This window comes from Salmo salar, chromosome 05 (genome assembly GCF_965601325.2).
Source record: "Salmo salar chromosome 05, fSalSal1, whole genome shotgun sequence".
In the NCBI taxonomy this organism is placed as follows: domain Eukaryota; kingdom Metazoa; phylum Chordata; class Actinopteri; order Salmoniformes; family Salmonidae; genus Salmo; species Salmo salar.
In genome coordinates, this window is record NC_138295.1 from 58,177,511 (window position 1) to 58,188,810 (window position 11,300).

The window sequence follows — 11,300 nt, forward strand, 5'->3', positions numbered from 1 at the left end:
TTTCTCACAGGAGTGGAAGAAAGTCTCAACATCAAAGGACTTTTTACTCTTGATCCCAGCACATTCCACAGCAGACCGTACCGAGGTGGAGAGCGATTGGTTTTGTTGTTGCTTTGTATATGCCGTTTACACTTCCAGGGCGGATCCGATTTCCAACGTTTTACATCCTCCAAAATGTAGTGGAATACCGACTGTTGAAGGAAGCTGCCTGGGGGGGGGGTCAGGATCACTCCACTCTGCATGCTTCTAGACATGAGAGAGAACGTCTTTTAAAAATTGGTTTACCTTGTTTACCTTGTTTCAGATTTCAGAGGGAAGGTTTTATCATAATATGATGACATGTCTTTGTGTTCAAACATTTTCTGCATGTGATTTGCACGTCTTTCAGTTGTCAGTTGATTGTCTGAGGACTAGCCACTGATCAGAAAAGTTAGTGTACTACGTTCATCTCTGACAATATAGGGACACCTGGTGGATAATCATGGTACAGCATGAGCTCTTTAGAGTTATAGTTTGTTCATTCTCCACAAGGGACTCTCATTGAGCTCACTTCCATGGTCTTATTTGCTGTAGCACAGCGTTTCCCAACCCTGGTCCTGGAATATCCCCAACAGTACACATTTTCGTTGTAGCCCTGGACAAACGCACCTCATTCAGCTAGCTCATTGAGGCTTGATGATTAGTTGACAAGTTGAATCAGGTGTGCTGGTCCGGGGTTACAATAAACATGTGTACTGTTCTCATCGCGCTCTAGTGCCTCGGGCGCCTGCAGCCTGACTAAGGTCGTCAGTTGAACGGCGTTTCATCCGACACATTGGTGCAGCTGGCTTCCGGGTTAAGCGAGCGGGTGTTAAGATACGCGTCTTGGCGGGTCATGTTTTGGAGGACGCATGACTCGACATTCGCCTCTTCCGAGCCCATTGGGGAGTTGCAGCGATGAGACAAGCTCATAATCACAAAAGTGGGGAGAAAAAGTGGGTTAAAAATAAAATGATGATAAGTGTACTGTTGGGTGTACTGGAGGACCAGGGTTGGAAAACACTGCTGTAGCACACCATGATATGAAGAGTCACAATACATTAAAACAGTTGTACAGGCAATAAACATATTTTTATTATGTAAAAGAAGTGTGATCACTGATCTTTATCTCTTTTGTTTGTTAAAAAAAGAAGGTTATTTGGTAACCAGTGTTTCTGATCTAGACACCTTGGCTTACCCTCTCCCTCCTTTAGCCTCATGGCTCCAGTCTCATGGCCAGGGGTTAGGGAGTACCGGATTAGGCCTAATGAAATCCATAGGCCTAATGGACACGTGTTCAAACCTGTATACTTTTGATAGACTTAAAGGGGCAATCTGTAGTTGCTACATCTGTTTTTGGACTTGTAAATTATATATATATATAGTACCAGTCAAAAGTTTGGACACAGCTACTCATTCAAGGGTTTTTATTTGGACTATTTTCTACATTGTAGAATAATAGTGAAGACATCAAAACTATGAAATAACACATAAGGAATCATGTAGTAACCAAAAAAGTGTTAAACAGTGTTATATTTTAGATTCTTCAAGGTAGCCACCCTTTGCCTTAATGAAAGCTTTGCACACTTGACAAAGCATGCCATTCAATGAGTGCAGCATTTATTTTTCAACTCGAATCAATGAGCCTAATCAGTCCTCCATGACATCAAAATCATAAACAACAGAGTAGGGCTGGCTCGTAAGTCCTTAGTTTTGGGGTCATGCTCAGGTAAAACAATTTGGCTAATCTATACTTCCACATTTCCAAGTCCTATTCTTGAAGATCCAGGGTGTAAAACATTTATTAGAATGACTGGAATTCTGATAGACTTTGGTTTTTAATGTAAATATATAATTTAATCATATTATTATATGTAGTAGAAAGCGATAGGTTAGAAGAAGCCTACATAACCAACCCATAGAGTAAAATTGAACATCCATATATGGCCAGCTATGTAAACTTTAACATTGATTTATTCTGCAATAGATGTCTTTCAGTTGGTAACATACATTTTTGTCTTTTTCTAATGCCTCTTAAGGGGAAAGTAATCTAAAAGTAACCGAATGTAATCCGATTATGCTACTGAGTTAGGGTAATCCAAAAGTTACGTTACTGATTACAATTTTGGACAGGTAACTTGGAGCTGTAACGGATTACATTTAGAAAGTAACCTACGCCACCCTGCTCATGGTCTACCAGAATGCGTCTGACTGAAATCACTGTCATAGACATCTGTTATGTCTGAGCAGACCTAGTTTAACTCTAGACAGATATGGAGACCATGGCCACCACATCGCAGAGCTAGGCAGATTTTTCACTGTTATTCACTGTTTTACAGAGCTGAACAGGAGAGCAAACACAGTTCCAACTAAATGGGGGTCTGTAGATCTGCCAGGCCCAGACAGCCAGTCATCACCCTCACCAGACAGGTTTGATTATGGCCTTGGCGCTTCCCAGGAGGCCCCCGAGGCGTGTGCTCGCGCGTGTGTGCGTGTGAGTTTGCGTGTGAGTTTGCGTGTGTGCGTGTTAGGGTTTCCTCTCAACTTGGATCACTACTTGGATCACTAAGTTTAGGAACTCTGGGCCAAAGGGTCCCTTAGAACACAAAGCAGCAGAGAATACACCCACAGACCACAAGAAAAAACGTTCTTCCTGGATACTGAAAAACAAATATATCAAGGGTCAAAAGAGCAGTCAAAGCGAAGAGGATACCGTATACAGACGGGATGCACAGGTCAGGGTGTGGAGGATATATGGTGCCAAGTACAACAGTGTTATTTACAGTCAGGAGGGAAGGTATTTAGCGAGCTGAACCCAGGTCAGGGTGTGTAGGAGATATGGTGCTAAGTACAACAGTGTTATTGAGCGAGCTGAACACAGGTCAGTTCTGTTTAGTGCCTCTTATGTCATTCCAAATCTAGATCCTCACTAAAGCTATTGTGAGAGGCACAAAGCATAGCTACAGGAAGTAGGGGTGCTGAAAAATATGAATTTAAAATATATATTAAGAAAATATACTAGTTCTGTTTTAGCGGACCAATTTAACCAGCGGGAGCACTGTCAAGAATACACCAAAAATTCAGCAGGGTCAGCATTTTTGCATACGTCAATACTGCCATCTAGTGGATGGAAGTGTGTGAATTATAATTGAGGAGATTGAGGTAGTTTATCCGAACTGGTTATAATTATAGCAATCACCAGCCCTTGGGCCAACCAATGCAAACAGTATCTGTCTTCATTCAGCACCAGTGCATGGTTGTCTCAGGGTCGGTTTTATACACACAATGACCACAGTTATGGGATCAACTATATTGGGGTATACAAGACTGACATGGAGGGTTACATTTTCCAGTACACAACACATTCATCAAAATCAACCAGATAAAGGAGAAAATGATTGAGGTGAAATGAAAGTGAAATGAGTGTGGGGAAGGACTATAAACTGAGTACTGATGATGTAAATGGTTAACACAAAGAGCAGACAGAGTTGCACAACTTACAGTGGGTAAAATGCTACAGTTTTGTCTTATGATCATTCGCACCTAGAGAGAATATATTGAACATAGATGTAAGAAGAGATACAGAGAATCTCGCCGTGTGTGTGTGAGTGAGGGAGACGCTCACACACACTACATCTGGAATGTAGACATTCACACCCTATGGACCATTACCTTTTACTCAAACAGCCATGTGTTTTACAGCTACACACACATCCTGTGTGCTCGCCATGCTCTCTCAGCCCTCTACAAATATTGTATCTTCCTCCAATACCTCCTCAAAATGCTCCTTTGCACTTCTCACTTCTCCAAATTCTGTTGGTAACACTCCTTTGTCTCACCCCTCTCTCTGTTGCTCTCTAAATAAATGTTGAATAAGATTTTTCTTCAGTGATTTTTCTGTCCCTTTTAAAGCATTGTCTTTTCTTTCCTTCCTTCCCTCACTCACTCCTTCCAGCCCTCACTTCCTCCTTCCTTCCCTCACTCCCTCCATCCCTCACTCACTCCATCCCACACTCCCTCCATCCCTCACTGCCTCCTTCCCTCACTCACTCCCTCCATCCCTCACTCCCTCCTTCCCTCACTCCCTCCATCCCTCACTCCCTCCATCCCTCATTCCCCATCCCTCACTCCCTCCTTCCCTCACTCCCTCCATCCCACACTCCCTCCATCCCACACTCCCTCCATCCCTCACTCTCTCCCTTATGTCCTATATGGTCTCTGCTTTTCACCACATAAATTCGTTACACATTCTCTCTCGCAGAGCTGTCACTGGTCCACACATGCAGTGAGCTTTATAGATGAGAATCAGCAGGGTATCAGCTCTCTGATGGGTTCCTATGAAACTGGAGGAAACAGAGACTCAGGCAAACGCTGTTGAAGTACTGTCTGACATCAGCCCCATTCCTGGCCTGTCCCATTCCCCACTGTGCTCAACACACATGGCCTTGGGTAGGTCCAGGAGTTTCACCTGACCACATGACATGACATGACCAGAAAAGGTTCTTGGCCTTAGTTATAGCCTGGCCTCAGTGGAGGCTGCTGAAGGGAGGACGGCTCATAATAAAGGCTGGAATGGAGTGAATGGAATAGCATCAAACACATGGAAACATTTGTTTGATGTATTTGATACCATTACACCTACTCCGCTCCAGCCATTACCACAAGCCCATCCTCCCCAATTAAGGCGTCACCAACCTCCTGTGCCTGGCCTGCATGTCCCATCCCCCACTGTGTTCAATTCACATGGCCATGTGTGTAAAGCCAGGTGTGAACTGACAAGGAAAGATTCTGGGCCCCAGTTACAGCCTAAACCAGTGTTTCCCAGACTTCTCCTTGAGTACCCAGAGGCAGTTCCACTTATTTGATTTATTCCAGTAATAGCACACCTGATTCAAATAGTCAACTAATCATCAAGCCCATCATTAGCTGAATCAGGTGTGCTATTGCTGGATTACATCAAACATGTGGAACTAGCTTGGTGTACTCGAGGAGAGGTTTGGGAAACAAACCCGATCCAAACACATCCAAAAGACTCCATCAGCAGGAACGAGGTCCAAATCCAGCCGACATAGCAGCCCCATGCCAAGATCCTAGGGTGGGCTTGGTTCAGTAGAACGAAGTGGTCTAAATTGGGCTCGGTGATTATCCGCCATTATGATTACCTCCGCAGGCCGGCCGTATCGCTCATCATGGCTGATTATTTGTATTTGGAAGGGTAGAAGTGCTCTGTCGTAGGTGGAGAGTGTGAGTCGTGTGTGGAGGGGGGGATGTGGTGATGAACTTTACAAATGGGGATGTCCCTCTTATGTAAACTAAACAGCTGAGAAACCAAACAGAGGGAAGAGGTCTAGGAGTTAGACTGGGATTAGGATGGAGCTCTACAGTTATTTCACTCAAGTGTGCTGTGTGTCATGGACTCCAGACTAAACCACTCAGTTACAAATGGTCTTGATGTAACTGCTATTCATATATATGGGGTAGTACTGAATCCCATTTTGATGTGCGGTGTGATCTGCGCAATGATTTGTGTGTGTTGTGTGTGTGTGTGTGTGTGTGGGGGGGGGGGGGGGGCAGAGGGAGAGAGAGACAGTAAGAGAGAGCAGGGACGGAGAGAGAGAGAAAGGGAGAGCTCTTAGTTGGAAGCAGCTGTGGACCTGGCACTGGTTTTACCTGTGAGTTTTCTTTCACAGCAGGAGCTCCATCACTCTGATGGCCATGTTGCAAATCTGTATGCAATATAGAGGATGGAATATCAACATATTTCACGGTATCTTCCCTCCTCCTCCGCCGGAGGAAGCAGTCATCTTTGTTTCTTTCCTCCTCAACTCCTTGGATGCCTCTCAATCAAGGACACCTTCAGTGAGAGTCGAGTTAACACACACACACACACCTATGCAAACCCCCAGTAACACTTTAGATTCCCATTGGTACAGAACTGAAAACATCAGAGCAGAACGTGCCTCAGGGCTTGAGCATATTCCCATTGCAGTGCTGTGAAATTGAAACCGTTTCCCAGATTAAACCCTCAAGCCTAAAGCGACAAACTTTGTTATCATATCATAGCGTCGTGACTTGTATTATGTTTTGGGAAGAAATGACTAATAACACACAGTTTCAGCCATCCATCTAGCCACCACGCTGTGCAGCGGAACGACTTTGGAGAGCTCCTCTCTCAGTAGTCTACATGGAAAACGCTCTCCCTTTGGCAGCTCCCAGCGGCTCCCCGAAATGATTTACGACTCTGAATCAGTCATACTGTTCACTTCCTCTGAGGGAAGTCTCCAGACGTCGCTCTGACTTTTCTTCTACTGTCACGTCCCATTTAGATAGACAGCTCTGGGGTGGGATTGAATGTATGCCTTGTTGGTGCATGTGTCTCGCTGCGTGAATGTTTTGTATCGTTGAAACCCACAATAGTTACCGATGAATCAAGTTCAAGCAGTTGATGAGCCATTGATATTTATTATATTTTCTATTTAGCTTTTGGATAATGTATATGAGCAATTTTTTGGGATATATTGTAGAGCCATGACTTCTCATGCTTGTTCTAGGAATTTGGCCCCTGTTATATACAATGTATCATTCCATAATGACTCCATGTTGTTTCTCTTGCTGGGTAGACAACTTCAGATAATTCCATAACTTGGCGCAAGACGAGAGTTCCAGTGGCTGAACTTCAGAGACTTCAGTACGCCTCTCTAGACCGACAGCCTCATTCCTCCTCTTTCCCTTATTACTTACAAATGAAGTCTGGGCCTCTGAGTAGCAGCGCCATGCTCGGGTGAAATTTATTGATCTGCAACAGTCCCTGCGCTTCTAATTGGCTGTTTTGGAGTTGACCCGGGTGGTGATGGTTCTCTCAGCTGCGGCCCAAATGTCTTCCCGGCCACAGCAGCGCAGCCTGTGGTGCTTCTGGTCGGGTGTGCACTTTTCATAGAACCTGGGCCGTAAATCACAATTGCTCTCGCACTTTTAACATCTCCATTACCCGGGCTGTTTTGTCAGCACACCATTGGGTGTAACAGAATCCTGTCTAACCGATATTTAAGTCATTTCCTACCCTTAAGACCAGATATTACGGTGCCGCGGCCGGCGAGGTACTGTAGCGGGTTGGCAGATTGGAAGATGGAGCCCAGGCAGCAGAATGGCAAAATGGGGACCCGGTTATAATCTAATTAAAGGGAGAGAGAGGGAAAGAGGCCCCAGAGGCACACAGGCCTGGCCAGCGCCAGGAGTGTTCCCCCAAACTGCACCGCAAAATACAATGTGGTAATGTCTCAAGGCCTAACTCTTCCGGAGGAGAGAAAAAAGGACCCTTTCCTGCTGCAGACGCTGACGGCCACATCCCACGCTCTGACATCAGAGAGGGAGCGAGAGAGAGAGGGAAAGAGAGAGAGAGAAGGAAGAGAGACAGAGAAGGAAGAGAGACAGAGGGAGACAGAGGGAGTGCGAGAGAGAGAGTGAAAGAGGGAGAGAGAAAAAGAAGGACAGAAAGAGAGGCAGAGGGACCAGAGATGATTTATGCCCTGCTGTGCAGACACCAAAATAAATCTGGGGACTTACACAGACAGGCAGGCCATAAAGAACAGAATCAGTCCAGACGCTTTCCTTTTTTGAACCCCAAATGAGCTAACTTCTCCTCCCTCGACGTCAAAGCTAATGGTTTTGTTTTATGTCACTACAGGCCTTTTATGATATTGTTTCCATTCTGAGGGGTGGGGGGAGGACTTACTCTATAGTTGGATGATATATGGGGCTCCTTTCTCTCCTGGAGCTCATCTGGGGAGCTCCACAGTTAATTATCAAGGCCTGCCGTCGTGAGCACTTTGTTAACAGTGTGTGGGCAGGCTTGTTAAAAGTGCTACTAATTTGAGGGGTAGAAGTTACAGAATTTATCGCCTCACGCCCCTCTTTGCCATCAGATTACATTAGCCCATGGGTTAGATGTCAGTCGCCACTCACGCATGCGCACACACACACACACACACACACACACACACACACACACACACACACACACACACACACACACACACACACACACACACACACACACACACACACACACACACACACACGCACACGTACATGTACACATGCACGTGTGCACACGTGCTAAGACACACTCACACACACACTTGCATGCAGGTCTGCATGCACACACATGGACTTCAGGTGGCAAAGGGCTATGATACACTTCACCCATTCAGTTCACGCCGAGATCAATTTCACTGAGGCGATTCCACTTGCATGTGTCTGGTGTGCACCTTTTACAAGGGAGAGGGATCAGTTTCAGTCACTGCTAGAAACGGCAGCTTCCTCCCCTCTCCTTTTAGTGAACCTGATGTTGACTGTTAAAATGACCGTGAACTGTGACCTTTGATAGCTGCAGCGAACGCACGTGTTCAGGCCAGGAACCACTTTACATGGGCACAAAGGGTTGGGGTTAATTCCATTTCATGAATTGAAAATTGCCTGTTGTTTTCTATGTGTACATTGAATTTCTATTCAAGAGGTGAATAGACTGAAATGGAATGGACCCCACCCCTGCATAAATAAGCGTAAATGTCCATTGAAAATGACTCAAATTTGTGAAGTGAAGTATCAACACAGCCTTTCAGTACACACAGAGGAGGGCCTATGAGACTCCTTCTCCAGTTGACCTAAAACCTCGCCTCCTCCTCACCATTCCTACATTTCTGACTAATTTCCCCCCATGTGATTAAAGCCACCAGATGCTCTGGCGAAACTCGTAAATGACCAAACCCATAAACTCACAGCTCTATTTCTCCAACAGCTCTTTCTTGTGGAGAGCGCCAAGAATGTCAGCCGGCATCTCCCTTCAGCACGGGATGCCACAAATACGAATTTTGAACAAAGTGTTTACAGTAGAATGCTACGCTGATGTGATCTAGATGTATTACCTGTTTACTCTACCAGCGCTGCTGCAGCATTTGTTAGTCAGAATTCTGATCATGTTGATTATCACACGCCACCGCAAAATGGAGCCCACATGTAAACACGCCACATACACACTGGATCAGGGTGTGTGTGTAAACGGCCTGTGTGTGTGTGTGTGTGTGTGTGTGTGTGTGTGGGGGGGGGGGGGTGTACCCGTCTCTGTGTGAAAACCAGGGTTTGTGTGTGTGCGTGTGCAAGCCTGTGTGTTTGCATGTGCGAGTCTCTGTGTGTATTCCAGCCTGTGTACGTACTGTGTTTGCCTGCTGTGTGTTCTGACTCCACCCTTCTGTGTAGTGTAATTAGCACGTAGTAATCAGCTCTATAAAAGGTCAATCTGGTTTAAGGTAAACAGAAGGGGTTGTATGATACAGTCGATTAAGAAAGAAAATGGTGCTTGGTGCAGTGTTTGATCAGCAGGCCCTCAGCAGAACACAGTTATTTACACGACTTACCACAGCTATGGGAGTGTCGCTCAGTGTTAGGCATTCTAATGCCAGGAGGCCATCTTTTAATAGGGTTTATTTGTCGAGGAGAAAGGGAAATGGTGTGTTGATTGCTGAACAACAAGACCGATGTGAGTGAACATGAGTGATGTGTGAGAATGTTCCTGTAAATGTTTGGTGTTCTTTCATCTTGAACTGAGAGATGTGTGTTACCTCAATAACGGCACTGGGGTACATTGTACCTGTGGGAAAAGTAGTTCCATGTCTGTCAAACGTGTTTAGAGGATTTCAAAGATCATGCTTTTTTTTTAAATTCCACAAATATACAAATGTATATGTTGTTTAAACACATATATTCAAATTATGCTGAAGTTGAAGTTAAAGCAGTTACTATAAGTGACATTGAGACAGTATGCATAAAAGCCGTATAGGCCTAAAGGAGCTAACAAGTGTAGGGGGACAGATGTAAACATTACAACCCACAGTCCATCGTTATGCTGGCCAACAGTGATGACTGAATAAGGGGGATTTTATCACACTTGATCTGTCACTTCTCTGACAATGCATGGTGCTTTGGTGCTTCAGTGTGGGTCATTCAGTATCAACAACTATCATTAGTAAACTTAAACAGCTGGGGAAGACACCGAGGAAGCACTGAGTCAAAACTAGTCGAAGGAGAGGAGTTTATTTCTTCAAAGAGGTGTGAGGAATTTGTTAAGACAATGTGTGATTCAGGAACAGTCAGCGACAGGGCCGGCTCTAGGCATAAGGAACATATGCGGTCGCCTAGGGACCCCAGCTGTTACAGGGCCCCTGACTCAACTCACTGTTGACAGTTAGAATTGTAGTGGCGAAAGAAACGCACACCTATTTATTTAGACGAGGTGCTGGCTAGCGGGGTAGAACACTTGAAAAAGAAAAGGAGAGCTGCACACTCTAGGAGTTCAGATGCAATAATTGAATAACCAACGTTTTGACAGACAAGCTGTCTTCATCAGGGTACAGCATTGTAGAACACACTAGGTGCAAGTTCGAAATTTGCTTGTGCATCAGCGATTTTTCTTTTGTTTTTTCAGGCATTAGTCTCAGCGGGGACATCAACAACCGGATGTTCCAGTTTTCAGGGGAAATGGAAGAGAGGGCCTGAGTGAGAGTGACTAACAAAATCAATGGGGGCCCCCTGGAGGTCAGGGCCCCTTGGCACGTGCCCTGCGTGCCCGGTCGTATTCAGCCATGATTACTATAACGTTTTTTCACATTAAAAAGGCGTGACTCCATCTTAACTCCTCCTCCGCATTTACTGGATTGGTTGAACTGTGCAGAAGAGAACCTTCCAGACATTCTCGTCAAGACCATACATGTAGGGGAATCTAGTTTCAGGCATTTATTTTACGCCTGCTACGTTAGGTTAGTCCGTCACTGACAGTCACTCAATTAGCCATGTCAGCTAACAATTTTTTGTTTGGTAAGATAGTCTAGCCAGTTAGTCTAGCCAGTTATCTAAACTTGTAGCAATCATGGCCGAATACCGACCGGGCATGCAGGGCACGTGTCCAGGGCCACTGATCTCCATGGGTGCCTACATACATAAGTCATGACAAAATGTGTAGAACTGCAGAAAACTTGCTTTAAAATTGCAAAAATGTCTCACTGCCTCCCTGGCAAAATGAGTAGAATTGCATGAAATTTGTCAAAACATTATATTATAATTTCTCTCCGCTCAATGGCAAAATGTGTAGAATTGCAGGAAATTAACTTTAAAACAAAATGTTATCTCGCCGCAGTCAAGAAGGGGGCCGTAAAAAAAATATTGTCCGCTTGGTGGGGGGATTCCTCACTTAGGGCCCCCAAAAGGCTAGAGCCAACCCTGGTCAGGGA